This window comes from Pongo pygmaeus, chromosome 10, assembly GCF_028885625.2.
Source record: "Pongo pygmaeus isolate AG05252 chromosome 10, NHGRI_mPonPyg2-v2.0_pri, whole genome shotgun sequence".
Lineage (NCBI taxonomy): Eukaryota > Metazoa > Chordata > Mammalia > Primates > Hominidae > Pongo > Pongo pygmaeus.
The window spans coordinates 44,556,436-44,581,312 of NC_072383.2; the positions used below are offsets into that span (position 1 = coordinate 44,556,436).

The window sequence follows — 24,877 nt, forward strand, 5'->3', positions numbered from 1 at the left end:
TTTCACCATATACAAAAATTAACTCAAGATGTATTAAAGATTTAAATGTAAGACTCCAATCTGTAAGAATCCTAGGGGGAAATCTAGGAAACACTATTCTGGACATCGGCCTTGAGAAAGAATTTATGACTAAGTCCTCAAAAGCAATTGCAACAAAAACAAAAATTTACAAGTGGGGCCTAATTAAACTAAAAAGCTTCTGCACAGCAAAGGAAACTATCAATAGAGGTAACAGACAGCCTACAGAATGGGAGAAAGTATTCACAAACTATGCATCCCACAAAAGTCTAACATCTAGAATCTATATGGAACTTAAACAATTAAGCAAGCTAGAAACAAATAATTCCACCAAAAAAATGGCAAAAAAAAGACACGAACAGATACTTCTGAAATGAAGACATGCAAGTAACCAAAAACATATGAAAACAATGCTCCACATCACTAATCATCAGAGAAATGCAAATCAAAACCACGAGATACCATCTCACACCAGTCAGAATGGCTATTATTTAGAAAGTCAAAAGGCAACAGATGCTGGCAAGGCTGGGGAGAAAAGAAAGGGCTTATATATTGTTGGGGGACTGTAAACTAGTTCAGCCACTGTGGAAAGTAGTTTAGAGATCTCTCAAAGAACTTAAAGTAGAATTACCCTGACCCAGCAATCCTATTACTGGATATATACCCAAAAGAAAACAAATTATTCCACCACAAAGACACATGCACTTTTATGTTCATCACAGCACTATTTACAATAGCAAAGACATGAAATCAACCTAGGTGCTCATCGACAGTGGCCTGCATATAGAAAACGTGGTACATATACCTCATGGAATACTATGCAGCCACAAAAAATAATGAAATCATGTCCTTTGCAACAACGTAGATGCAACTGGAGGCCATTATCTTAAGCAAATTAATGCAATAACAGAAAACCAAATACCCATGTTCTCAGGTATAAGTGAAAGTTGAACATTTGATACTCTTGGACATAAAGATGGCAACAATAGACACTGCGAACTAATAAAAGGGGGAGGGTGGCAGGTTTGAAAAACTATTGGGTAGTATGCTTTGTACCGAGTGATGGGATTAATAACACCCCAAACCTCAGCATCACGGAATACACCCATGTAATAAACCTGCACATGTACTCCCAAATCTAAAATAAAATTTGAAAAAAAATTAAAAATGAAAGGCAGAGATTGTCAGATTGGATTAAAACAGAAAAATACAAGTATATGCTGCCTAAAAGAAACACACTTTAAATAAGGAGACACAAATAGCATAACAGTAAAAAAATGGGAAAAGATACACCATGTTAACATAGTCAAAATATAGCTGGAGAGGCTATATTAATATCAAAGTAGATTTCAGAGCACAGATTATTACCTGAGATAAAGAGGGTCATAATAATTAAATGGTTAGTTTAAGAGAATACAGTCCTAAACAATTACACACTAATAATAGAGTTCCAAAATACTTGAAAAAAAATCAAGGATAGAGAAATCCACAATTACAGCGAAAGATTCGAACAACACTACAAACCAATTTTATTTAATTGACATTTGTATAATACTGCACCTATCATCAACAGAATAGACATTTTTTTCAAGTGCATACAGAACATTTACCAAGATATATTCTGGGCCATATAACAAGTCTCAATAGATTTTAAATTATTCAAATTGTATGATGTATGTTCTCTGTTTACAACAGAATTAAATTTCTAAAATAAGCAACAGAAACATATCTGGAAAATCTTCAAATATCTGAAAGTTAAATAACACACTTCTAAATACCCCATGTTATAAACAAGAAATCAAAAAGAAAATTAGAAGGTATTTTGAACTGAATGAGAATGAAAGGACAGCATACAAAATTCGTTGGAGGCAGCTGAGGTAGTATTTAGCTTATGTAGTTTGAGGTAGTATTTAGCTCAGTTTATGAAGAAATAATTTAAATTATTTTTACAGACATGACTGTCTTTGGAGAAAATTTTATAGAATAAACAGAAATGCCATGACAGTTGTTTTTCTTTTCTTTTTTTTTTAAATCTTCAGGGGGGTACCTTTTAAGACCTCCAGTGGATGTCTGAAACCACAGATGGTACCGAACTATATATACTATATATACACTACCTTTTTCCAGTGTATACATACCTAAGATAAAATTTAATTTATAAATTAGGCACAGTAAGAGATTAATAACAGCTAATGTTAAAATAGAACAATTAAGTAAAATAGGGGTTACTTGAACTGTGATACTACTGAAATACCACAACAGTTGATCTGGTAAATGAGATGGTTACTAAGTGACTAATAAGTAAGGAGCGAATACATTTGGACAAAGGAATGATTCACCTTCTGAGCAGAATGGAGTGGAATGGCAAGAGATTTTATCACACTACTCAGAACAGCACACACTTCAAAACTCATAAACTGTTTATTTCTGTAATTTTCCATTTTTGAACCACAGTTGACCTTAGGTAACTGAAACCATAGAAAGTGAAGAATAAGTGGGGACTACGGTATAGCTACTATGTGAGTTTAGCAAGGTTGCAAGACACAAGACCAATGTACCAAAGTCAATTGTATTTCTATACACTAGCGATGAACACTATTAACGTGAAATTCTTAAAAATAATGCCGTTCCCCTTAGCATGAAGAGAATATTTAGAGATAACTTTGTCAAGTGAAAGATCTGTACTCTGAAAACTATAAAATATTACTGATCAAAAAATAAAGATGTAAATAAATGGAGAGATATTCCCTGTTCATGAATAGGAAGACTGAATATTGTTAAGGTTTCAGTTCTTCCCAAATTGAACTATAAAATTAATGCAATGCCAAGCAAAATCTTATCAAGCTTGTTTTGTAGAAATCAACAAGCTAATTCTAAAATTCATATGAAAATAAAAAGGACTTTGAATAGCCAAAACAACTTTGAAAAAGAATGGCAAAGTCAAAAACTTTAACTACTTGACTTCCAGACTTATTATAAGTCTATAGTAATCAAGGCAATGTGGTATTAGCATCAAAATAGATATAAAAAATCAATGAAACAGAATAAAAAGTCCAGAAATAGACCCACACATGTAATCAATTGATTTTTGACAAAGTTGCAAAGGCAATCCAGTGGAGAAATGATAATCTATTCAGCAAGGAGTGCTGGCACAACTGACTAACCACAAGCAAAAAAAGTCTTCAAATGAACTTTTAATTATTCCTTGCACCATATACAAAAATTACTTCAAAATGGATGATAGATTTAAGTGTAAAACCTAAAAGTATATAACTTTTTAAAAACTGGAGAAAATCTTTGTGATTTGGGCTATACAAAGATTTCTCAGGTATAACAGCAAAAACACAGTGCATAAAATAAGAAATTGATTAGTTAGTTGATGGTCACTAACTATCCCTGCCAGTATTCATAGATTAAATTGCTAGAAGTAGATGAATATTGACAAATTATCCTCAAGAAATGTGTCATCACTAACAGAGTATGAGTGTCTGTTTCACTGTCATATTTTCTATATTGGATAATACCATTTAACAAATCTTTGCCAATATAAAAGGCCCTTTATCAGGTACCTTATTGTTTCTTTAGTTTGTCTTTATTATTATAAAAGTAATAAAGTGATTTTGTAAAAGAAATAAAAAGTGATTCTATGTGTATGTTTATTACCCATTGGTGTTTCTTCTTTTGTCAAATGTCAATTCATGCCAAAGATTAAAATGATAATGGTGAGCTCCAACACAATGGTTGACCTTCCAGAGGTAGGAGAGGAAATAGCAGAGAGTTTCATGAACTAGAACTCCAGGCTTTCCCTGTCTATATTGATTCCATGCAGTAAGCTAAGGACACTTCAGTAATTTCTGCAATAAAAACCTTTTAGGCTATTTCGGGCAAATACTCTGATTTTCTGCCCTGTCTCTGCTGACACTCCAAGGTGTCATCCAAGTATACAGCAGGTAGAAGGCCTTATTGATCTCAGGCAGAGGGAATGGTGGAAATTGGGGATTTACTCAGCCCCTTGAACTGCCCTCTGCCCACTCTGGTATGCACAATGATGTCCCTCCCTTGCCTACTTGCTTCTCCCAGTGCCTGTAGCTGATGCACCATTGGCTTTGGGCTTGATTTGGGATGGTGGTCCTCTCTGTGACTTTCTCCCCATTATAGCTACAGGCCCCTGCATTCTGGTTATGATTCCTATTTGGTTGCTGGCTGAGGCAGTCCGCCCTGCAGTCTGGACTTGGTGTCACTTCATTGTACTGCCATAGCCCACCCTGGTCTACTTCTGAATTATGCTTTCAACCAACTTCCATGTTCCAATTCCATATTCCATGTCTCACAGGAATCAAGACAGATCAGAGTTAGGAATCTTTTCTCTCACTAACTGTGCTTATAGACACTATTACTCTGATGCAGCTTGAGAAGCATTCACTGTTAGGGGTCGCAGACATTACCTGGAGCAAAGTCTGCTCTCACCATATCCCTGAAACTACCTAACATATTCCCATGTTGTGGAACATCAGTGGCAGGGAGAACTCATAACCCAGCTATTTAGCCACACATCTTCCCTACCTACATCCCCCTTCCTCTTCCCACAATCTCCGAGACCAGGAAAGAAGCACACTTTCAAACTTCTCAAGATTAAAGCTCTATGATCCATTTTGATATGTCAAAGGAGGAGCTCTATCACATAGAAATTTCTCTTTCTCTCAACAAAGCCCAGTTTTTAAAATCATTATCTAAAGATGCTAGAAAAGTCATCTGGTTTGAGACTCAATGCTGATCGGTGGTTCTCTTATTTATTAATTAATACATTCAAGAAATATTTCCTGTGAAAATTACTTCTCAGGTGTGGAAATGCAACGGCCTACAAGGGAAAAAAAAGGTCTTGACCTCATAGAGTTTAAATTCTAGTACAGAAGGCATACAATGTAATAATCAAATCCAATTTGTAAGTTTTATGAAAATAAAGCAGGCTAAAGTGACAGAGAAAAATAGAATAAGAGAGGAGATAGGTGTTATTTTCAAAAAGTAATCCAACAAAGTCTCTGTGAAATAAAATCTAACCTGCCACCTGTATGAGGTGAAGGAAGGATCCAAGAACAAGACTAGAGAGTTTCCAGGCACAGGGACCAAAGGCTTTGGGGTGGGAACCTGCTTGAAGAGTCCAAGGACTGGCAGGAGGTTAGAAAAGAGCTAGAACAGAGAGTGAGAAAGTAGAGATGGTTACAGATAAAGTCTGAGACAGGTTGGGGCCAGATCACGTTGGACTTTGTAGGTCAGCTGTTTCAACGTGTGGTCTGGGGAAACAGAGGGGTCCCTGATATCCTCAGGGGTTCCATAAGGTCCTCCTTTTTCCAAATACTTTTTTCTACCAGGTTGAATTTTCTTCATATAGTTCAATCAAAACAATATATTGCAACAGATTGAATGCAGAAGAAAATATGAAAATCCAGCTATCTTTTATTAAACCAAATATTCAAGAGATTTGCAAAAATGTAAAACAATGTCATTTTCCTCACTGTATTATTTTTGTTTTTGAAAATATATTTTTTTTCAGGCCAGGTGCAGTGGCTCACACCTGTAATCATGGCACTTTGGGAGGCCAAGACAGGCAGATCGCTTGAGCCCAGGAGTTTGAGAGCAGCCTGGTCAACATGGCAAAACCCCATCTCCACAAAAAAAAATTTTTTAATTAACAGGGTGTGGTGGTGCACACCTGTAGTCCCAGCTACTCAGGAGGCTGAGGTGGGAGGATCACCTGAGCCCAGGAGGCAGAGGTTGCAGTGAGCCATGATCATGCCACTGCACTCTAGATTAGGCAACAGAGCACCCATATATATATGGGTGCACAAATATATATATATTTGAGACAGGGTCTCACTTTATTGTCCAATATATATAAAATATGTCATTTACATTAACATATAACAGGTTTTTATTGTTGTTTTAAAAATATTTAGCAAATAAATGTTTACATATTCTTAGTTATAATTTTAAATAAATTACATATTTACAGACATAGCCCACATAAACAAAAGCTCTTTGGAGCCCTCCCTCAATAATTTTTCAGAGTGAAAGGGGTTCTGAGATTAAAATGTTTGAGAATCATTTTTATAAAACATAAGATTTTGTTCAAAGGATAATACGATCCATTTGGAAGTCTTGAACAGAGTACTGACAGACTCTATTGCTTTTAGAATATCCATCTGACTGCTGAGTGGGAAATTCACTGCAGAGAAGGAAGAGATGAAGCAAGAAAATGGTAGAGGTTGTTGCATTAGTCCAGGCAAGAGATGGCTGTGGCTTGGCCTCAGATGATATAAGCGGAGATGGTTAGAAGTCACATAGAATAAATATTTTAAAGGTAGAGCCAATAGAATGTGTTGATTAAATGAATGTGGGGTATGAGGAGAAAAGGGGCCAAGGTTGACTCCAAGGATTCTGGTCTAAGCCCCTGGTTAGATAGTGGCACAATCTACTGAGAAGGAGGAAAGAGGTTTCTTTTTTTTTTTAACACGGAGTCTCGCTCTGTCGCCCAGGCTGGAGTGCAGCGGCGCGATCTCAGCTCACTGCACGCTCCACCTTCCCAGGTTCACGCCATTCTCCTGCCTCAGCCTCCCGAGTAGCTGGGACTACAGGCGCCCGCCACCACGCCCGGTTAATTTTTTTGTATTTTTAGTAGAGACGAGGTTTCACAGTGTTAGCCAGGATGGTCTCGATCTCCTGACCTTGGGATCCGCCCTCCTCGGCCTCCCAGAGTTCTGGGATTGCAGGCGTGAGCCACCGCGCCCGGCCGGAAAGTGGTTTCTAAGGTACTACCAGCTCTCTCTCTCCCTGGAGCAAGAAGCCTCGTGAATCTATCTTGCACTTTAAAATAATGCAAGGAAAAAAGAGATAAATTAGAAGGTATTAGTTTAATATTTGCAAAATGTTACTCCTGTTACATTATATATAGTTTCATCTTAACTATTTAAAAAAAGTGCATAGAAAAGTACTGGAAGGAAGTATCAAAATGTTAACAGTGGTCTTCACTAATTAAAGGTTTGCCAGAGGATTTTATTTTCTCTTGCATAGGTTGCTTCTATATCTCACAAACCTCTTACAGTGAGTGTTTATTACTGTAATTTTTCTCAGAAGTGAAATTATTTTAAGAAAAACCATTCAAAGCTCAGATGCACTACGTAGTGTCTATGAACTTGAAGATACCTCCATTTGAAGAGATGTTCTCCCTTGAGAAGATGAGTTGGTGGAAAGTGCCTTATGTTATACATCAAGCATAATTTCCATCTTGGTTCATCTGGGATATTTGTACCTTTACAAATAATTAATTTTTAATTAATTTTTGTACCTATAAAAATAATTACAGATAATTATTTTCTGCCACAATAGTTTCTTCAATTTTTTTAATTAAAAGTCAATCCACCTTAGACTCAACTCTTTGGGGTGATCAAAAAGAGTTCTTGAATAAGGATTCTGAAAGTCCCTAATACAGCTCACAAAGAAGTAAACTAAGTTTAAAGTTATTTTCTTGTTTCTTATGTCTCCATGCTTGCAGAGTAAATTTAACACCAGGTTTTGGAGAAATCTATCTTAGAATGAAAACACAGTTATCAGTGAAGCTATACATGTGACACTTAAATAAACAGGGAACAGATAGAAGGAAGTTCTCACTGATGCTGGTGAACTGGATGTCCTAGTGAGCTTGCCACGTCACCAGAGTTGATAAGCAACTGACTGAAAACCTTGGTCTGGGAAGCTGCTGTGGTCAGAGATCAAAGTAAGAAGGGAAAGGGAAATGCCTTTTCCACACCTAATAAGACTCATTTTTCTTGTTTTCCTTCACCAACTCCACAAGACTGTCAAGGTAACTTTTTGGTATGCTACTAAGCTAAAAAAGGACTCAGCCATTTTAAAGTTAGTAAGACATGGGAAATAATTACCTCTCAAGACTCCATAAGAGTCTTCAGAGTCAGGGAACATTGACCACCTGCTTGATTATAAAAAATAGTCTTTGTTCACCAAGGTAGTCCTGTAGCTTCCTAGTGTCTAGAGCATTTACACATCTACTTTCTCCTTCGCAGCCTCTACCTCTGGAATAGAGATTCTTCTGGAATATTCCAGAGGTTGTAAGGGGTATGACTGTTGCCCCATGGGGACAATAGGGGCTGCTTGGCAGGTTTTTAGGCAGTTTTTTTTTTTTTTTTCATAATTGGACCCATTCTGAGGTCTGTCCTTTCACCTCTCTGAAAGGACCAGAACCTGTTGTTCTGGGTTTAATTAAGAAAAGAAGAGATGCACTCATGGCGTTCTTGATCTAAGGCATCCACTCACCCACAGGAAGAGTCTTTGGCAACATGGTCTCCTGAGGTGTCTTCTAGAGCTATAGTTCCATGTTCAATGAGGGAGAAATTACTTAAATTCATCTCACAACTTGATTACATTCTCACAATAATCTAGGTAATAAATACATGGGAGTAGTAAATGAAAGTTCAGTTTCTACTAAAATTTCAGAAAGAAAATAAGTAAGTTTGTCCTCTAGAAAGGAAAAAGTATTCTCATTTATGTAAAATGAATGAGATTAGTCATCATGGAGGTAAATCTAGAGATTGTAAATCTTTACCTGAAGAGCTTTGACAACAATCAAAACTCCAATCAAAAGAATGGTGTGATTTCTAGGAGGCAGGATTACAATGTAAGGGAAAATCTAGCCAATTTTACTTACCCTGTCTGAACCAAATTGGGTGGCCAATGTGAAGCATAGAAAAGAGAAACCCAAGATTCATAAAATGGTAATATTTGTAAAACTACAGCCTATGAGGAATTTGGATGAATGAAGATAGATTATTAAGATGTGTGTGTTCAGTTAGGATAGGAGTAACTCACAGAGCCTCACCTCCTAATAAATATCCTTACAATTTTTCCATAGTCTTTTTCATTCATCATAGTAGTCACAAAGTGACTCTGTAATCACTAATTCAGTTTCCCAGCTATTTCAATATTAATAGAAGGTATTTCAGATAAGAACACAATCTGGTCATTAAGAATAAAAATCTCTTACAGCTCTAAACCTAGCATGTTGGGAAGCCAAGGCAGGAGGATTGCTTGAAGCCAGGAGTTTGAGACAAACCTGCGCAACGTAGTGAGATCCTGTCTTTGCAAAAACAAATATAAAACTTAGCTGAGCATGGTAGCATGCACCTGTAGTCCTAGGTACTCCAAAGGTTTCGGTAGGAAGATCACTTGAGTCCAGGAGTTTGACGGTGCAGTAAGTTATGATTTCACCAATGTACTCCAGTCTGAGTGACACAACCAGACTTATCTCTAAAAATAAATTAAAAAATAAATATCTTACTTTCAATAAATATAAATCCTTTACTGGTATTATGTGGATAACAACACATACTTTCAATAAGTTGTGATGAAGATCAAAATAGAGAACATATTTAACACATCTGACATATGCCTGGCCCATAATAAATATTTGGTAATTCTCCTACCCTTTTGCCTCTCTTTGCTTTTATTCAAACTACAACAAATAAAAGACACAGAGTAATATTATCCAGCAGATATGGAGAACCTGCTCAGCTCTCTAACCCTGACTACCTGTGTCCTTGGGCAAGTCATTGATCTCTGGCCATCGGATTCCTAAGATAAAGCAAGGATTTGGCCTAGATGATATCTGATTTCTTTTCTATCTCTAATGTTAAAAGAGACTGAGTATTTAAGATTGGTCCTTGTGGTGTCATTTTGATTCCATTCAGCCTGCGATTCAATTATTCTGCTCAATTGATCTTTCTTAATAATAAACAAAATCAAACAACTTAGACAACGTTCAGGTTAACAAGGCAGCAAATTAGCAGTACATAACAGACCTTCTCTTAACTTCCCATTAAAACACCCATGAGGATATACAAAAAGATAAAAACTGGCACCAGTATTGTGAACCGAAAATAAGAGAAGAAGATATGTCAAAGTTCACAGGGACTTTCCACTAATCGCATCATTAATGGATAGGGATTGAGAAATATAATCTTGGATGGCACAAACACTACCCTTTGAACCAGAACAGCAACAACTCCAAAGCAAGAGGAAGACTTTGGCTCTCCCCCACTGGCCGAGGTCAACTTCAGGACAAGGGGTTGCCCTGACCGGAAAAATAGGTGCCATCCCCCACTGAAATAGAGTTATCATCTGAGCAAGCCAACATCATAACCTCTCTTTTTTCCCCATCAGCAGTTCTATTTCTGTATCCATTTAGAGTCTACAATTCCCAGTGAGGTACTAATCTTGAAGTAGAATAACAGTTGGTTAACAGTGTAGTGAGTACTAAGTAGGGGTTGGGACAAGGTGAATACTGAAAACTGAGTGTGGTGAGTGTTAGGAAGCAGGGGGGAAGAGTGTTATCTTTCATGTACTGATATTTCATATGAATTGCATTTTAATCATTGTCAAAAATCACAACTCTTTCAGCAGATGTATGCTGTGCCCATAATGTATCATATACAGGACCTTTAAACCTCCTTGGCTAGAGCTAGGAAGGAAAAATTGTCAGTCCCAGAGTGGGCAATGAGAGAGTCAAAGACCACATCACTCACCTTGCCTGTTGGTAACCCAATACTGGACCTTTGAAATTATTCTGCAACATTTAGAAAATGAGATATTTATACTGAAGGCTCAAGGGAGAGCTTATTTTTTAAAATTATCACTATGAAGACAAATAGAGCAATGCTTTATTTATGAAACAATTTCTTCAAGGTTTTTACTAGCTAAATATTGTCAGGCTCTTTTAGTGTTTGGTGGCCATTTCCCAGTTGATTCCACTCACATGGGATGTTTTGATCATAGCTTTTCACAAAAATTTGCCAAGATACCATATTAACTAGTGTAACTATATCACCCTTAATGGTTCTGTCAACTGGCATATAGCAGATATAATTCGTCAACTCTGCAGTAGAATGCATTCTTAATTTGAAAGTAAAAACCAAGTGGAAATCCTTGATGTGTTCAATAATGCATTAGACACAGTATAGACTGTTACCAGAAGGATTTGGTTCTGTTTTCTCTTCAATAAGTCATGTTAAAAGAATGACTGTAATATTCCAAACTGTTATATTATTGCAATCAAACTGATGCTGGAGAGGTTTCGAATCTGGATATTTCCTTATAAAATAACAACCTGAATAAATGAAAAGCAATTCAGAACTTTCCCATTTTTCACTTTACCATTAGGATAGCAGATAGCCGTATTTTAGGTCCTTTATTTTTCCTCCTAAACTTATGTATATAATTTAACATAAATAATATTTTAGAAATATGTTAATAATTAAGAGATTTCTCTCTTTTCATGTTTTTAGTGGTTTCCCTACAGGAATCTAAAGGCGGCAGCGGGGGAAGCAGTGGTGGTGGTCATAGCTAACACTTGTGACAGCACGTGTCACATATTATGCTCAGCATTTTACTTACATTATCTTGCACAATCTTGATGATAATTCTAGGAATTAGATATGTAATTACCTTTATTCTACCAATAGGGGGTGAAAATATCAGGAATCTGGAAAGCATTGTTTCAGAAAGAAAATCTGCAAGAATGGAAAGGTATTGGCTCATAGAATGTTGTAAGAAATTAAATTTTATGTATAACCAAAAGAGTTTCTACCTTAATTAAATTTAACTAGTATTTATTGTATGCCCACAAGGCAATTTTCTAGGCAATTAGGGACAAAACAATGAACAAAACATATAACACCATCATGTGACTTACTTTCTCCAGTCTATAAGTGAACAAATGAACAGGTGATGGTTTCTATGAAAAAAAAAAAAAAAACATGATAAAAGATTTGACAGTGATGGTAAATGATCAAGGATACAGAGGGTGTGAAAACGATGCCTAAGGATGATCTCTCTGAGGAGAGATCTGCTTTTAGGTAGAGAACTCAGTGAAGAACAGGAGTGAGATGTGAAAAACTGGGGAAAAGAGTTCCAGACAGAATAAACAGCAGTTGCAAAGATCCTTGGATGAAAATAAAGTTGGTAAGTTCAAGAAAGAGAAAGAGAAAGAGGGCAATGAGGCTGGATTAAAATCAGCAAGGGGAAGAGTGAAGAAAGTATAGAGATGTAGTCATCTTTGTAAGCCATCACTTTGTAAGGGCTTTGAGTTGTGGTAAATGCTTTGGGTTTCATTAAAAAATAAAGAAGGTGGGAAGCTTGAAAGGTGTTCCAAATCTTTGTTCACCTCTCTTTCTGGACACCCAGCCAGGCCACACTTCAGAGCATACATTGCAGCTCAGTGTGGTCATATAACTGAGAACCAGCCTGTGGAGTGTGAGTGGAAGTGAGGTGCACTACTTCCAGGATTGAACAATAAAAATTATCCACCCATGCATCTCTGTGTCATTCCTCCTTTCTTGCCTTCAGGGATAGAACAGTGGATGACAGCCTTCAAATCCATATGTTGAAGATGGCAGAGCTACCATCACCTGGAAACCTAATGACCACATTGGGAAAAGCCTGGCCAACAACCAGTTCACTCACCAAAAACTCTTACGTGAGAGAGAATTAACTTCCATTTTGTTGAGGCATAACACACGTGGGTCTATGTATTATCACAACCTAGTCTACCATAACTTCCCCAGTATCCATTCTGCCCTTTTGCTATTGCAATAGAACCCTTAATTTTCAGCTTAGCACTTGACTACATGGAATATTGAATTTCTAAGCCTCCCTTGCAGTTAAGTGTGGTAGCACAACTAATTTTGGGCTAAAATGGTATGAGTGGAAGTGATATATATATATATTCCCAAAGGGGCATAGCCTCCTCTTTTCCACTTCCCACTGGCCTGAAAGCAGATGTGGTGATGTCGAGTCACCTTAAACCATATGGACAAGTTTTATACTCTATGCATAATAGAAAAATAAGATGGAGTAGCTTGGGTCCCTGACCTGTGGAGGCATCGTTAACCTCATGATCTTATTAAACCTGCAGCTATTTGGAGTACAAAAATTAATTCAAGATGGATTAAAGACTTAAATGTTAGACCTAAAACCATAAAAACCCTAGAAGAAAACCTAGGCAATACCATTCAGGACATAGGCATGGGCAAGGACTTCGTGACTAAAACACCAAAAGCAATGGCAACAAAAGCCAAAATAGACAAATAGGATTTAATTAAACTAAAGAGCTTCTGCACAGCAAAAGAAACTACCATCAGAGTGAACATGCAACCTACAGAATGGGAGAAAATTTTTACAATCTACCCATCTGACAAAGGGCTAATATCTAGAATCTACAAAGAACTTATACAAATTTACAAGAAAAAATCAAACAACCCTATCAAAAAGTGGACAAAGGATATGAACAGACACTTCTCAAAAGACGACATTTATGCAGCCAAAAGGCACATGAAAAAATGCTCATCATCACTGGGCATCAGAGAAATGCAAATCAAAACCACAGTGAGATACCATCTCACACCAGTTAGAATGACGATTATTAAAAAGTCAGGAAACAACAGGTGCTGGAGAGGATGTGGAGAAATAGGAATGCTTTTACACTGTTGGTGGGACTGTAAACTAGTTCAACCACTGTGGAAGACACTGTGGCGATTCCTCAAGGATCTAGAACTAGAAATACGATTTGACCCAGCCATCCCATTACTGGGTATATACCCAAAGGATTATATATCATGCTGTTATAAAAACACATGCACATGTGTTTATAGCGGCACTATTCACGATAGCAAAGACTTGGAACCAACCCAAATGTCCAACAATGATAGACTGGATTAAGAAAATGTGGCACATATACACCATGGAATACTATGCAGCCATAAAAAAGGATGACTTCATGTCCCTTGTAGGGACATGGATGAAGCTAGAAACCATCATTCTGAGCAAACTATCACAAAGACAGAAAACCAAACACCGCATGTTCTCACTCATAGGTGGGAATTGAACGATGAGAACACTTGGACACAGAGTGGGGAACATCACATACTGGGCCCTGTCTTGGGGTGGAGGGAAGGGAGAGAGACAGTATTAGGAGATATACCTAATGTAAATGATGAGTTAACGGGTGCAGCACACCAACATGGCACATGTATAGATATGTAACAAACCTGCACGTTGTGCACATATACCCTAGAACTTAAAGTATAATAATAATAATAATTTTTTAAAAAACAGAAAAAATATAGAAAAGAAAAAAGAAAAATAAGATGGAGTAGCTTGTGTCCCTGACCTGTGGAGGCATCATTAACCTCGCTATCTTGTTAAACCTGCAGCTATTTGGAGTTTCAATTTCAATAGTTACCTATATGCTGAATAATCTAGAAGTCATCAGGAGGCTTTAAGTAGGTGAAATATAATTCAACACAGTCTGGCTTATATGTTAAAACTCTGGCTGCTGGGTGGAAAATAAGCTATGGGGGAGGGCAGAGTAAAATCAGGGAAAGCAGTTAAAATGCTATTGCAGTAATCTAGGCGACAGATGATGGAGAAAGCTAAGGAGGAAAGAAGTGGTAGGATTCAGAGTTTTTGGAAGGTGGTGCCAATGGTATCTAATATAGGCTTGAGGTAAGGTGATTGTCAGAAAGAGAAGAGAAAATGACTCTGGTTTCTGACTTAAGCAATTGGGCAAACAGGCCACTAACTGAGATGGAGAACGTTGGGAAAGAAGCAAGTTTGAGGAAGAAAATCAAAATTTTTTTTCTTTTAGCTAGTTATTCAAGTGGAGATAGCAAGTGACATTCTATGGAATTTAGAAACTTCCAGCTTGGAGTTTAGGAAAGATGTTAGGCTAGAAACAAAAATTTGGGAAAATCACTAATAAATTTATAATACAATGTACTAGCATAATATCAAAGGGCTCCATTTATGGCAAGAATCCAGATACAATAGAGGCAATATCATGTTGGATTGGCCCAACATAACATTGCATATTTTTCTAATTGGCAACAAAATATGACTTAATACTTACATGATATTCTTGTTTATTTATAATTGGCATGTAGAACAATAATTGGTAACCAGTTCTGGGTCCTTCAGGATGACATGATATTAAGGGACAGGACAGATATTATTGGCATAATACACAAGAAGACCTTGGTGAATTATCTTCTACTTGTGTTTTTAATCACGTTAACTATAGAAGCACTCCTGTCTATGTTGTACTATTTGTCTTCCAAAGGACTGGGAAAGGCTTCATCACTGGGCACTATGCTTGCTGAAGAATAGAAGGAAATGGCATTTGCGCTCCCAAAGGCACAGGATAAAAGAGATACCTCCCACTGTCATCTTCTACTCTCTTTGTGGGTACTTATTCTCTGGGTAATTATTGTCTAATTTGCCTGTTTGATATTAGCCTCACCCTTAGCATCTAGAAAGGAATTGAATGAATGCTTTCCTGAGGCTCTAAGACTCACATAAAGCCCACATGCATAATGGGATTAACTATCTAGACTGAATAACTTTTCCCAGTTAATGTAAGTACAATTTACAAGGGTCAGCTTAATATTTTTGAAATGGGAAGCCTTCCTTGCCTCTTGCACCCGCTGGTGGCTCCAGGCGTTCCTTGACTGTGGCTGCACAACTCCAATCTCTGTCTCTGCCTTTACCCCTCTCTTCTTCTCTGTGTCTCTTTTAAGGATACTTGTCATTGAATATAAGACCCACCTAGACAATCCAGGATGGTCTCATCTTGAGATCCTTAATTAATTACATCTACAAAGACTATCTTTCCAAATAAGGGCATGTTCAGTTTCCAGAGATTAGAATGTGGACATATATTTTGGGGAGCCACCATTAAACCCACTGCAGTCTCAAGTCTTGTCAATCATTAGAACCACCTAGAAAACTTGATAAAATACAGATTCTCAGGTCCCATCCTTAGCCATTCAAATTCCATAGAACGGGTTTGTATGCATGTTTGTGTTTTATTGTAGATAAGAACTAAATCTAGGTTTAAAAAAGAAAATCACTAGGTGATTCTGATGGTTATTGTCCCCCATTCTTTCAAGATCTTAATTTTGGAAAATGTCATTGTTCTCTGTTGCATCATCAATGCAGTGAAAGACAATAGCATATCAAGAATGGCAAGATGGTATGGGGGAAATTGTGGGCTTGGAAATCAACCAAGGCTGAACCTGAAATTTGGCAATATCTTGTGCTATTACTTAAATTCTCTGAGCATCACTTTTCTCACCTGTAGAATGGAAGTCATTACATTACAGTGTTATTGTGAATATTAATGAGATAACATATGTAAAACCCCAGCACATGCTCAGTGATCAATTAAATGGAAACTATTATTAGCAAAAGGTGGATCAGGCAGCCTATGTTAATCCATGTAGCTATAATACAATCATCCAAACTGACTCATTAATCATATGTCATGATTTGCTTAATTTTGATATATAAAAAGAATAGTATTTATAAATTTTGGAATTATGAACAGGTTCTATAAAACAATGAGAGAGTGTAATGGAAAATATTACCTCTTTAATTATTATAGTGATTATTTTCCAACTTCCATATAGTTTCCAAAACCCTAGGTAAATGAAAAATCTCTAATGTTCAGTTGATTAAGTGGCTTCACCCAAACTTCTCCTATGGACTATATTCTGTCTCCCCAAAATTCATATATTGAACGTCGCAAGGGTGGGAAGCCAATCTAATAAGACAGTGGCTTTATAAGAAGACAGAGAGAGAGATCTTAAGCAATCTTTCTCTGCCATGTGAGGACACAGTGAGAAGGCGGCCATCTGCAAACCAAAAAGAGACCCCTCAATATTGAACTTCCAGCTTCCAGAACTATGAGAAATATACATCATTTAAGCCACTCCGTTTGTGGTATTTTGTTATGGCAGCCCTAGCGGACGAATACACCCCCCCCATCTAGCCTATATCCCTTTTTAGCATGATTCTTAGAAAATATGTCCTCATTGTTGTGATGAACATTTCCCAGGCCTGCTACTTCTCCTTAATTCTAATAGATGGGGTAAAGGAAAGTTACGTGTTACATGGGAGACAACAGAGAGTGTTTCCTATTAATTTGTAAGAAGCCAAGCTCATCAAGCACAAACTATTATCATTATAGACTTCTGTAATGGGATTATCAGACCCATAGTTTCTCTTAATTCAGGATAGATATTTTTCCTTGAGTAATTTTTTTCCTCTTTCTGTGAGTAAATTCTCTGGCCATCTAGGTAAATTTATTGCTCATACTTCTGCTCAAAAAGCTTTGATATTCACCATTGCTTTCAGAATGGCCGGAGGACCCATCAATTCATAACTGCAAAGACCTACCATTCCTTAACTCCTACTCCTCTTTGTGTAAACTTTTGATCCAAACTGTACGCTGATGTCATACTGACCAGCATTGTTCTTTCACTTTCTTACATTTTTCCATCTCATTCCTTCTACCTCACATGCCCTGCTAGCACAGTCAACTATATCCAATCTAAACAACAGGTCCTACTTCACCTCCTACCTGCTCCAAGAAGGCTTTGCTGACCACTCCAGGAAATGACTCAGTCCACGGTAGCTTGATCCTTGTTGTGTCACACTACTCTCAGGACTTTGCACAGGATAAATGTTCACAAATATTAATACTTCTTGGTCTAAATATATTTCTCTGTGTAAAGAGCCCTTGAACTTCTAAGGTACTTCTTGTCTGTATCAGCAATTTGAAATGAATCATGAACCTTCTGAGGACAGCCCATATGTATGTTTGTGTTATTTACATTTTCTATTGTGATTTCACTTTCTGCTTCTAGTGTGAACTACATTGAGAGTTTCTTGAGGACTACATCTCATGAATGAGATTTGGAACCAGGAAAGAGTACAGGTTCCAACCTAGACTTCCTTGCTGCTAAAATTACACTGTTTAGTAAGTCACCTCACAACCAATTTTATCAGTAAATGGAAATGGTAATCCCTGTCCTTCAGGGCATGGTGGCTCACACCTGTAGTGCCAACTACTTGAGACCTGGGAAGGAAGATCTCTTGAGCTCAGGAGTTTGAGTCCAGCCTGAACAACACAGTGAGACGCCATCTCTAAAACAAAACAAAACCATAATAAGTACCTCATAGGATTTATATTAGGGTAGAATGATGTAAAGTATCTAGCACAGCATCTGCCTCATGGTAAATTGTCAATATATGGGAGCTTTATTCTTATGTCCCAGTACTCCCAACACTTTTGTAGGTTAAATATTTTTAATTCTTAATTTAAATATATATTTCTATATAAAGATCAAATGGGGAAAGGGATGCCATATTTAAATGTTTTTATAAGGCCTCTTCTAACTCAAGATGTCCTGACACTATAAACTTTAAAGTGTATGAGAACACATAGTACAGAAGGCAGCACAGTGTTGAACAATAATGCTCTTTAAAGTAGCTGCTGCATTTCCCACATTTCTTTCATTTTTCAGAAAATGGCTCAATAAGCCCACTAGATGATTTGGAATTCATTCAGGTCTTGTGAGCCCATTGTTTGCAATTCTCTAATTGTCGTTTTACAGTCACATTGGACCCAAAGGATACAGTCTGAAAATTTATTGAATGATGGAATTTTCCAGTTACAGAGCAGAATCCTAATAGTTCAGAGACATCTCACTCCTGTAGAGGTCCCAGAAAAGGTTAATGTGAACATAATCACCTGTCAAAATCTTCCAATTATAAACTAGTTACTAGTTACCTTTTCCTGAAGATAGCTAAAGGCAGTTGTATACACAAATTAATATTTAATTTCGATGATCTTCACCCAAAAATGAAGGTTATAGGAATCTGTGCTGTTGATTTAAATTAGAATATTATACTCCTTTTGTTTTTCCTTTCCCTATATTGATTCCATGCCTGAGCAGCTAAAATCTTTGTGGAACAGAGACATGACATGGTGTCACTGTTGGCAGCACAGAGAGACACAAAGGTAGAGAGAGTTCAGGAACAGCAAAATCCCTGTTTCTTCCAAATATAGCCTTTCCTGGTTTTTACTTAGCCTGAAGTTTCTACTTCTGGAATTATATTTGTGGAAATAATAGTTTTTATGCACTAGTTTTTTAGAATAGCATGTACACACATACAAAGGCACACAGCAAAAAATGTAAAAAACATATGGAGGTATAGAAGGTCTACAAAGCAGTCCTGAAAAGGGGAAGGAAGTAAAAGTTTTAAATTCTGTTTGACTCTGTTGCTGAGAATATAAATTAGTGCAACCACTACAGAGAACAGTTTGGAGGTTCCTAAAAAAACTAAAAATAGAGCTACCATACAGTCCAGCAATTCCACTGCTGGGTATATACCCAAAAGAAAGGAAACCAGTATATCAAAGAGGTATCTTCATTATCATGTTTGTTATAGCACTGTTCAGAATAGCCCAGATTCGGAAGTAACTTAAGTGTCCACTGACAGACAAATGGATAAAGAAAATGTGGTACATATACACAATGGAGTACTATTTAGTCATAAAAAAGAAGGAGATTCAGGTATCTGCAACGTCATGGATGGAACTGGAAGTCATCATGTTAAGTGAAATAAGCCAGGCACAGCAAGACAAACATTGTATAGTCTCACTTATTTATGGGATCTAGAAATCAAAACAATTTAACCCATGGACATAGAGAGTAGAAAGATGGTTACCAGAGGCTAGGAAGTGTAGTGAGGGGGTGAGCAGACATGGGGGTGGTTAATGGGTACAGAAAATTAGAATGAATGAATAAGGACTAGTATTTTATAGCACAAGGTGACTATAGTCAATAATAATTTAATTGTACATTTTAAAATAACTAAGAGTATAATTGGATTTGTTTGTAACACAAAGGATAAATGCTTGAGGGGATGGATACCTCATTTTCCATGATGTGATTATCATGCACGGCATGCGTATATTAAAATATCTCATGTACCTCATAAGTATATACACCTACTACTACATATCCACAAAAATGAAAATTAGAAATTATTATTTTTAATTCTGCTTGAAAATTTTGTCCTGTGAGAAAACATTTTAAATGGTTCATTTTCAAGGCATGATCAATCTAAGTACTGGCAGCCAGCCTGTGGATGTAACAAACCGCATGGCTCATGCACCTAGAAGGTCACAATAAACTGACAGAATGTAGAGGAGGACTCAGCCCATAAAAAGGAAGAAAGTTTCGTTATTGGGAAATCGAAATTTAAGCAGGAAAGCAGACCAGGGTATGAGCTTATAAGGGGATAATGAAACTAAGGTTATGTCTGGGAAGATTGTAACCCCATAGTACTCAACCAATGAGGAACTGGAAGAGGGACTTTCATGCTAGGAGATAAATTACCTGCCATAACTGCCTTGGGTGGGCCTGCCTACCTGACACCCTATCTTGAAAGACTGCCATTAAAAGTCTTGCTTCCGCTGTTCTTCATGTCTCTGAGTCCATTCTTTGGGTTTGGATGGATGAATGTGTATTTCTCACAGTCTGGTGCAGCCCTGAGTAAAAACCAAAATCTTTTATGCCTAAAATGTTTTTAAAAAAATGAAAAAGCATAAATCTATGTTTTGGTATGTTCATAGTAGGCAGTCATTCTTAGGGGCAACTGTGACTTTACAAAACCTCTCCACTCTCTCCCCTTTCACTCCTACACCTACTATCTGTTCAGCCCTGTGTCTCTTGTCAGAACTTTTTAAACTATGTTCTCTCTGATCTCCTAGCTTCTACTTTCTTTCATTTTCCTTCAGGGCTAAACTGTGATAAAAGATGGATACTCTGCTCTGCTTAGCAACCCCAAAAGCTCTCTGTTGCTGCAGGAGACAGTCTCAGCTCCTTTGAGTGGCCTTCTGGCCCCTTGTACAAAGTCCTCACAGACTGATCACCTTCTCTTCTTCCCAGGCACACTGCATTCCAACCACACCCTTTGTCTTCCCATTCCCTGAACAGGTCTCAGACATTGAATCGTTCTACAAACATCTTCGAGCCTTTTCACATGCCCTCTGGATGTCCTTCTCCTTTTCTGCCTGGTCAAAGCATCCAAATCCTTCCTGGCCTCACCCAGTACCACGCAGATACTACAGGCAGAATCAGGTTATATCCTAGACCCTCATGATTTCAGAGCCTTAAGCTCTTTCTCCCACAAAGTTATCCCGTCATGGGATTATGCAATACAAATTATGACTGAAGCAAGAGGCAAACAGAAGCCCAAGTCCCACCTGGCTCAGGTTTCTCTGCACCCCACCCAGTCCAGCTGAGCATGACCACCTCTGCCCACAAGGTGCTCCTGCACACCACCATCATCGGTGTTGGTCTTCTAAGTTTCTCAAAATAGCCCAAGGCTAGAAGGCCAGACTCAAATTTAGAATTCTCAGACTTCTTGAAGATCCACCCAGGAATTTTAAGGACCCACCATCACCTGACTTTTCCTCCATACCGGCTCTGCCCAGCACTGTGAGCATAGGTACAAGGATATCTCAGCCTGCATGTCCAAACTCAAGCAACACCACCACCACCATTAACTCCTCCAAGCACCATCTCTTGGAAAATGAGACTATCTGGGCAAAAAATTCCCTGGCCATAGATACCTAGAATATGGTAGAAAGGACGCCACAGGATGCAGGTGGCCACATCTCTGTGGTCCCAAGACTCCTTGCACTATGGAGAGAAGTGTAGCCACCTGCACCCGGGTCTTCTGACAAAAGTAGGGGGCAGAAATGGGAGTCGGGGAAGTTAGGATAGCATCTACGGACAGGGGCTTCTCTTGTCCTGATTTAAGACGATCAGGCAGTGGTGTGTCTTCAAATAAAAACAAAGACAAGTCTCACTCTGTGAACCGTTTGTCTCTCTAGAACAGTGGATCTCAACCAGGGGTGATTTTGTTCTCTATGGGATACTTGGCAATGCCTGGAGATATTTTGAGTTGTCATGATTTGAGAAGATTGGGAGTTGCTACTGTCATCCAGTTGGTAGAGACCAAGGATGCTGCTAAAACTCCTACAGCACATAAGACAGTTCCATCACAACAATAATATAATATTAGTTTGGTACATTACTTCTAATGGCAAAAACCACAATTATCTTTTCACCAACCTAATAATACTAATGGAAAACATTTTCTAAAAGTTAATTTGTAAATTGGTTATATATAATATTGTTGTCAAACAGATCTTAAAGCAATAGTTCATGTCACTTAACTGCACAAAAGATTTAATCACACACACACGCACACACGTGCACGCATGCATGCAGACACCCAGCTTATGAACTAAAGTTCAAATTTCTAAGCTTGACATTCAATATTACTCTTGATCTGGAGCCTACATGTCTATCAATTTAATCTTTCTCTATGATCTCCTTATGTAACCCAAAGCATGTGTCTATGTTACTGTCAGACTTAAATATTTTAGAATGCCATATGGCTATCTCCCATATTTTCCCTATCAATATTTGGCATACTCAACCCCATTCCTGATAGTGAATTAAGTCTTCAGCTGGACCTTCTAATCTAAAATGTTCAAATTCAGAAACTAACTACACTTAAACAGAATTACCCACTAGAATACATCAAGGCTGTACCACTAAGATAATAATAACTAGCTCTTGGGATTGGAAGGATAAGAAAACGATACCATGTATAAATCACCATGAAGATGTTACCATTATGATGTCCCTACCTCATAATAGCACTCAATGAAATGTCTGTGTCTCTCCTATAATTAAAAAGGCATTCCAAGTAGGAAAATAGCTTTTGCAAATAAATTAAAGTAAGGCTATTTACAGTAAAATAATAATAATAATAATAATAATAATAATAATAATAATGTAGCACAATAGAAGCTTATTTCTCACTCACATAAAATCCAAAACAGATATTCCTCCTTGGTGGCAGGAGTGGAAGGTCGGCTGTGTGGATGAAGGAAGACTGCTTCATAGCTTCACGCAGAGCCGTAGGCTGGAAGTCTCCATCAACTTCCACATGTGGCTTCCATGATCATCCTGTGTGCGTCAACATCCAGTGGGCAGATGGGAAAAGAGAAAGCGCAGGCTATGTGCCACCACTTCTTAACCACTTGGCCAAGACATGGTACGCATCATCTCAGCTCATATTCCACCGGCAAGAACTAGTCACATAGTCCCACCTGGATGCAAGGGAGGGTAGGACTGGAAAATGAGGGCCCTGGCTGGGCAGAGCTTCTCAGCAACAACCCTACACTATGGAAAGGACATTAGCTATCTTTACCACAGCAAAGCACAAGGTTATAGGAGATGAAGCAAAGACAGAGAGCAGTGGGCAGGTTTGCCTGGCTAGAATATGAATTGGAGCTTCGTGGCAGATGAGAACAGTTAGGTAAGGAAAGACAGCCAGATAACAGGAGACTCATGACTCTATCATTATGAATGTTTTCTATTTGAGAGACAGCTGCGAATCTGACCTTGAAGAAGAGTTATTTGGTAAATAATGATGTTTAAAACAGGCACTGTAGCCTCAAAGCAATTTTTGTTTCATTACGAAATGAATCTGGTTTTTATTCAGGCATATCTTCCTTATGTGGAAATTCATAACTTTAAAAATGAATCATTGCATCATTAAGGACTCTTTTCACAGCATTCTCTTATCCCTTCCAAGTATCCTTTTCAATCAATGTGCTTTCTCCTTCCTTCAATTGCTTCTATGGGCTTGCAGAATCTGCTGCTGTGTTTGTTCCTTTGCAGTTCTCCTTTAATTGCTGTCTCTGCTGTGTCTGGTTCTCCTCCTTTCTTTTGGCCCAGACTATTTATTTCTAAAACCCATCAGCATTCTGTGAGGGTTAGGATTCATTTCAGAGAAACTCAAGGGAATTACCTCTGGATGATTTTTCAGCCCAGGTATTTGGTGCAGTTAAAATGTCATTTATTTCTCTAGACTTGCATGATGTTGTGCAAAACATGAAATTAATCTTAACTACACAACGTTCAACTCTTGACATTTCAAGACCTTTATTAAAATGTTGAAATAGAATTTTCCTTTAAATATGTTAATAGAAGAGACTTGTTGCTTTCCCTATGTGATAACTTTCTTCAACTCCCACATCATCTTTCATTACCCAAAGAAACACACCTCTGATTTTATAACGGAAGTCAATGGAAAAAAAAAACTTGCTATATAGAAATACGCATTTACAGTAAAGTTTTTATGCTGATATTCACTCAGAAATAGAATGTATACCCATATAATCTATTGTTCTAGCTTTCCATAGATTTCAAAAATGTTGCAGCCTGATGCTAGAATATCACTGCTGTTAGTGTGCCATCTAGTGGCTGATGTTGTGATATTTTCCATTCTTTGTTGAGGCAGAAGAGGCTTTAAGTGACATACGGAAAGTCCAATGAGATTCCTTCTTTGGTACAACGCAGGGATGAGACAGTTGTATAAAGCCAATGGCCAAATGTTGAGTCATCTGATGATGTGTAGAGGATCGTTTGTAAATTCTTACTTAGCCAATATAATTAAGAAATGAAGCTATTAGAAGAACAATTAAATATACTTGTTAGCTTGCTGTATCATGATGCACAAACCATATGTGCATTAACCATATACCAAGAACCAGAACACAATAAAATGCATTTGGCCCTAAATTTAAATTAGATTTAATTTTACTCTTGTTATTCAGATGGTACTTTAGGATCTTATAGGTCTAGGCTTTGAATACTAATTCTCATTGTGTAGTATACAAAAATGTATGTTTGAGCTTTCTGGTTGCTTGGATTTAAAACTAAAAGTGGTTTTGTATTTATAAAGGATCAAATCTATCATGCATAGTGTGAGTGGCAGCATATCCACCATTTTAGTTGATTCTTTGTAGTATTATAACCATAATCGCGTGATCTTATATATTGCTTTATTCCTAGTCAATATTAAA

The 24,877-nt window shown here is 37.5% G+C and overlaps 1 long non-coding RNA gene across 1 annotated transcript; it reads right to left on the reverse strand.

Annotated features, from left to right (window-relative positions):
* Window positions 1-5,453: 5,453 nt before the first annotated feature.
* On the reverse strand, window positions 5,454-23,441 carry LOC134740370 (uncharacterized). Its single transcript, XR_010127793.1, has 4 exons — window positions 22,831-23,441; window positions 8,344-9,333; window positions 7,219-7,324; window positions 5,454-6,879 (listed from the first exon to the last, which is right to left on the reverse strand). It is a non-coding gene; the product is annotated as an uncharacterized LOC134740370 (long non-coding RNA).
* Window positions 23,442-24,877: the final 1,436 nt, after the last annotated feature.